The 6,945-nt window shown below is 39.6% G+C and overlaps 1 long non-coding RNA gene across 1 annotated transcript in view; it reads right to left on the bottom strand.

Moving 5' to 3' along the window:
* Window positions 1-1,364: 1,364 nt before the first annotated feature.
* The window catches only part of LOC142486179 (uncharacterized), a 15,356-nt gene continuing 9,775 nt past the window's right edge, over window positions 1,365-6,945 (bottom strand). The window contains exons 3-4 of the long non-coding RNA XR_012798844.1: window positions 6,694-6,792; window positions 1,365-2,348 (exon numbers count right to left, since the gene is read on the bottom strand). This is a non-coding gene — a long non-coding RNA (uncharacterized LOC142486179). The remainder of the gene's footprint in view (window positions 2,349-6,693; window positions 6,793-6,945) is intronic.

Here is a 6,945-nt window from a genome sequence, read left to right on the forward strand (position 1 = left end):
TGTACTGTCACTGTGGGGTAGCGGTGTGTGTGTACTGTCACTGTGGGGTAGCGGTGCGTGTACTGTCACTGTGGGGTAGCGGTGTGTGTGTACTGTCACTGTGGGGTAGCGGTGCGTGTGTACTGTCACTGTGGGGTAGCGGTGTGTGTGTACTGTCACTGTGGGGCAGTGGTGTGTGTGTACTGTCACTGTGGGGTAGCGGTGCGTATGTACTGTCACTGTGGGATAGCAATGTGTGTGTACTGTCACTGTGGGGTAGCGGTGTGTGTGTACTGTCACTGTGGGATAGTGGTGCGTGTGTACTGTCACTGTGGGATAGTGGTGTGTGTGTACTGTCACTGTGGGATAGCGGTGTGTGTACTGTCACTGTGGGGTAGCGGTGTGTGTGTACTGTCACTGTGGGGTAGTGGTGTGTGTACTGTCACTGTGGGGTTAGCGGTGTGTGTACTGTCACTGTGGGGTAGCGGTGCGTGTGTACTGTCACTGTGGGGTTAGCGGTGTGTGTGTACTGTTACTGTGGGGTTAGCGGTGTGTGAACTGTCACTGTGGGGTAGCAGTGCGTGTGTATTGTCACTGTGGGGTTAGCGGTGTGTGTGTACTGTCACTGTGGGGTTAGCGGTGTGTGCACTGTCACTGTGGGATAGCAGTGTGTGTGTACTGTCACTGTGGGGTTAGCGGTGTGTGTGTACTGTCACTGTGGGGTTAGCGGTGTGTGCACTGTCACTGTGGGATAGCAGTGTGTGTGTACTGTCACTGTGGGATAGTGGTGTGTGTACTGTCACTGTGGGGTTGCAGTGCGTGTGTACTGTCACTGTGGGGTAGCGGTGCGTGTGTACTGTCACTGTGGGGTAGTGGTGTGTGTACTGTCACTGTGGGGTTAGCGGTGTGTGTACTGTCACTGTGGGGTAGCGGTGCGTGTGTACTGTCACTGTTGGGTTAGCGGTGTGTGTGTACTGTCACTGTGGGGTAGCGGTGCGTGTGTACTGTCACTGTTGGGTTAGCGGTGTGTGTGTACTGTCACTGTGGGGTTAGCGGTGTGTGTGTACTGTCACTGTGGGGTAGCGGTGCGTGTGTACTGTCACTGTGGGTGTATAGATTTGTGTGTACTGTCACTGTGGGGATAGAGGAGTGTGTGAGTGTGTGCGTGTACTGTCACTGTGGGGATAGGTGTGTGTGTGCGTGTGCGTGTGCGTGTGCCTGTGCTTGTGTACTGTCACTGTGAAGTACGAGAGTACACAAACTGGTGTGTGTGTCTGTGTCTGTGTCTGTGTGTGTGTGTGTGTGTGTGTGTGTGTGTGTGTGTGTGTGTGTGTGTGTGTGTGTGTGCGTGCTGTCACTGTGAATTAGGAGAGTACACAAACTGATGCTGAAATGCTGTTTTATTGCTAAGTAAAAGGGAAAAGCAGCGTACAAATGATCTTTGTGATTATACGGTTAGAGACAGAGGAAGAAACCCTTCTCAGCACTGACAGTGTGACACAGACACAGATATTAGGTATACTGTCAGCACACGCACGGTTATTAGTAGCATGTTCTTCTCATGTGTGTGTGTGACACATGCTGAGTCTCACTCACTAAAGCACACACTCACTTTAGTGCATGTTAGTACTAGTCACATCAGTGACACTAGCGTGTGCTAAATCTCTGGCGTGGATTAGTGAGGGAGACCCTTTTATCTTCATGTTACAGTCTGTCTCATTGTAACAGTGATCTCTCATTTCTATCATTATTATTTCATGGAGAAAGCAGGAAATCAGGAGATTTAGGAAACCCCATAAAAGCAGCGTGACATGTATACTGTCCTTATACAGAGAGCGCAGTGTTACAGGGCATTGTCCTTATACAGAGAGCACAGTGTTACAGGACATTGTCCTAATACAGAGAGCGCAGTGTAACAGGACATTGTCCTTATACAGAGAGCGCAGTGTTACAGGACATTGTCCTTATACAGAGAGCGCAGTGTTACAGGGCATTGTCCTTATACAGAGAGCGCAGTGATACAGGACATTGCAAAGCTCACGTGTAAGGAGCAGAATCACTGGGGGATTTATTAACCACAAATTCTACGCCCTGCAACATTAATGCAAAGAATCTCTGACTCTCTGCTCTCTATCTGTCTGCGTCTCTCGTCTCCTGGCTCTGACTCGCTGCTCTTTATATTATCCGCCCGCGTCTCCCGTATCCAGTCCCATGGAGTCCTTGGATCTGAATCTATGCTCCTTATATGATCCGCCCGCGTCTCCCGTGTGAGAAGAGATCGCGCTTCTTCCAGGAGACCCGCCAGTCTCTCCATGCGATTTCCCTGCTCATTCTCCTCTCTCTTGGTCTCCAACATCTGATCTTCTTCACTAGACAAGAAGACAACAAACTGATGTCAGGAAATGTCCCCCCGGGGAGTCAGGGGGCAAATATTTCCCACAGATTTAACCCATTCACTGCCACAGGGGCAAGTAAAGAACTACAGAACATTGTAACACGCAGAGAGATATAATAACACGCAGAGAGATATAATAACACGCAGAGAGATATTATATCTCTCTGCGTGTTATTATATCTCTCTGCGTGTTATTATAACACGCAGAGAGATATAATAACACGCAGAGAGATATAATAACACACAGAGATATATAATAACACGCAGAGAGATATAATAACAAGCAGAGATATAATAACAAGCAGAGAGATATAATAACAAGCAGAGATATAATAACACGCAAAGAGATATAATAACACGCAGAGAGATATAATAACACGCAGAGAGATATAATAACACACAGAGATATATAATAACACGCAGAGAGATATAATAACACGCAGAGAGATATAATAACAAGCAGAGAGATATAATAACAAGCAGAGATATAATAACACGCAAAGAGATATAATAACACGCAGAGAGATATAATAACACGCAGAGAGATATAATAACACGCAGAGAGATATAATAACACACAGAGATATAATAACACGCAGAGAGATATAACACACAGAGATATAATAACACACAGAGATAATAAAACACACAGATATAATAACACGCAGAGAGATATAATAACACGCATAGAGATATAATAACACGCAGAGTTATATAATAACACGCAGAGAGATATAATAACACGCATAGAGATATAATAAAACGCAGAGTTATATAATAACACGCAGAGAGATATAATAACACGCAGAGAGATATAATAACACGCAGAGAGATATAATAACACACAGAGAGATAAAATAACAGGCAGAGAGATATAATAACAGGCAGAGAGATATAATAACACAAAGAGATATAATAACACACAGAGATATAATAACACACAGATATATAATAACGCGCAGAGATATATAATAATACACAGAGATATATAATAACACGCATAGAGATATACTGTAATAACACGCAGAGAGATATAATAACACGCAGAGTGATATAATAACACGCAGAGAGATATAATAACACGCAGAGAGATATAATAACATGCAGAGATATAATAATGCGCAGAGAGATATAATAATGCGCAGAGAGATAATTACACGCAGAGATATAATAACATGCAGAGAGATATAATAACACACAGAGATATATAATAACACACAGAGAGATATAATAACACACAGAGAGATATAATAACATGCAGAGAGATATAATAACAGGCAGAGAGATATAATAACACACAGAGATATAATAACACACAGAGATATAATAACACACAGAGATATAATAACACGCAGAGAGATATAATAACACACAGAGAGATAAAATAACAGGCAGAGAGATATAATAACAGGCAGAGAGATATAATAACACAAAGAGATATAATAACACACAGAGATATAATAACACACAGATATATAATAACGCGCAGAGATATATAATAATACACAGAGATATATAATAACACGCATAGAGATATACTGTAATAACACGCAGAGAGATATAATAACACGCAGAGTGATATAATAACACGCAGAGAGATATAATAACACGCAGAGAGATATAATAACATGCAGAGATATAATAATGCGCAGAGAGATATAATAATGCGCAGAGAGATAATTACACGCAGAGATATAATAACATGCAGAGAGATATAATAACACACAGAGATATATAATAACACACAGAGAGATATAATAACACACAGAGAGATATAATAACATGCAGAGAGATATAATAACAGGCAGAGAGATATAATAACACACAGAGATATAATAACACACAGAGATATAATAACACACAGAGATATAATAACGCGCAGAGATATATAATAACACACACACAGATATAATAACATGCAGAGAGATATAATAACACACAGAGAGATATAATAACACGCAGAAAGATATAATAACAGGCAGAGAGACATAATAACATGCAGAGAGATATAATAACAGGCAGAGAGATATAATAACACGCAGAGAGATATAATAACACACAGAGAGATATAATAACACGCAGAGAGATATAATAACACACAGAGAGATATAATAACACACAGATATAATAACACGCAGAGATATAATAACACGCAGAGAGATATAATAACACGCAGAGAGATATAATAACACGCAGAGAGATATAATAACACGCAGAGAGATATAATAACATGCAGAGAGATATAATAACATGCAGAGATATAATAACACGCAGAGAGATATAATAACACACAGAGAGATATAATAACATGCAGAGAGATATAATAACACGCAGAGAGATATAATAACATGCAGAGAGATATAATAACACGCAGAGAGATATAATAACACGCAGAGAGATATAATAACAAGCAGAGAGATATAATAACATGCAGAGAGATATAATAACACGCAGAGAGATATAATAACAAGCAGAGAGATATAATAACATGCAGAGAGATATAATAACACACAGAGATATAATAACACGCAGAGAGATATAATAACACGCAGAGAGATATAATAACACGCAGAGAGATATAATAACAAGCAGAGAGATATAATAACAAGCAGAGAGATATAATAACACGCAGAGAGATATAATAACACGCAGAGATATATAATAACACGCAGAGAGATATAACATACAGAGATATATAATAACACACAGAGACATAATAACACGCAGAGAGATATAACATACAGAGATATATAATAACACACAGAGACATAATAACACGCAGAGAGATATAACATACAGAGAGATATAATAACACACAGAGACATAATAACATGCAGAGAGATATAATAACACACAGAGATATAATAACACGCAGAGAGATATAATAACACGCAGAGAGATATAATAACACGCAGAGAGATATAATAACAAGCAGAGAGATATAATAACAAGCAGAGAGATATAATAACACGCAGAGAGATATAATAACACGCAGAGATATATAATAACACGCAGAGAGATATAACATACAGAGATATATAATAACACACAGAGACATAATAACACGCAGAAGATATAACATACAGAGATATATAATAACACACAGAGACATAATAACACGCAGTGACACAAATGTATTGATACACATAACTTAACACAGACACACTAATATATACAATGCTACACACTGACTTACACATGTACACAAATACACACAAGCAGCCCAAACACACATGCTTATATACTGTTATATATACTGCTGGCATTGGAAGTCTGGACATTTTTGCTTAAATATAGTAATTGCTACAAACTCGGTCACTGATTTGTTATAATCAGATTTCCTATAAAGAGTTTAACCCTTACAGATCCCCACAGCAGGAAAGGACATACCTCGTCCCATACAGTCCTAAGCTATTCCTCCCCTGTAATTACCCGCACGAGGAGGAGGACAAATACATAAGGCAGGCTGCGAATGGAACAGGCACCGGAGGGTTAATATCAGTTATAAGGTTAATATATTATATATATTATAAGGTTATATATATAATGAATACGCAGAGAGATATAATAACACGCAGAGAGATATAATAACACGCAGGGATATAACACGCAGAGATATAATAACACGCAGAGAGATATAATAACACGCAGAGAGATATAATAATACGCAGAGAGATATAATAACACACAGAGAGATATAATAACACGCAGAGATATATAATAACACACAGAGACATATAATAACACACAGAGAGATAGAATAACACAGAGAGATATAATAACATGCAGAGAGATATAATAACACGCAGAGAGATATAATAACACACAGAGAGATATAATAACACGCAGAGAGATATAATAACACGCAGAGATATATAATAACACGCAGAGAGATATAATAACACGCAGAGATATATAATAACACGCAGAGAGATATAATAACACGCAGAGAGATATAATAACACACAGAGACATATAATAACACACAGAGAGATATAATAACACGCAGAGATATAATAACACGCAGAGAGATATAATAACACGCAGAGAGATATAATAACACGCAGAGAGATATAATAACGCGCAGAGATATAATAACATGCAGAGAGATATAATAACACGCAGAGAGATATAATAAGACGCAGAGAGATATAATAACACGTTAGACAGGCTGCTTATGGAACAGGCACAGGAGGGTTAATATCAGTTACAAGGTTAATATCAGACACGTGTCACATGAAGGATCCCCAGCTACAACCCTACACACAGCACCAATAAATCTCTATTCCTTTCTCTGTCCCACAAACTCCATTTCTTACGTCTCATATTTGGCCGATTCCACCAATGTGACGATGGAGATTATCCCCAGGAGAAGCGCGAGCAGCAGAGGTCTCTGGGAGAGAAGCATCTTTACAGATCTGTTAGAGAATGTTACAGGTTATCACAGGTGTAATAATACGCTCAGCACGGGACAGATCAGACATATCTGGGGGGGCTGCACCCCGGGGATACAGTGTTACTTACAGTATAGTATCTAGTTATTACACACGAGGAGTATTAGTGGGGTTTGT

Source organism: Ascaphus truei, unplaced genomic scaffold (genome assembly GCF_040206685.1).
Source record: "Ascaphus truei isolate aAscTru1 unplaced genomic scaffold, aAscTru1.hap1 HAP1_SCAFFOLD_767, whole genome shotgun sequence".
Taxonomy (NCBI): Eukaryota; Metazoa; Chordata; class Amphibia; order Anura; family Ascaphidae; genus Ascaphus; species Ascaphus truei.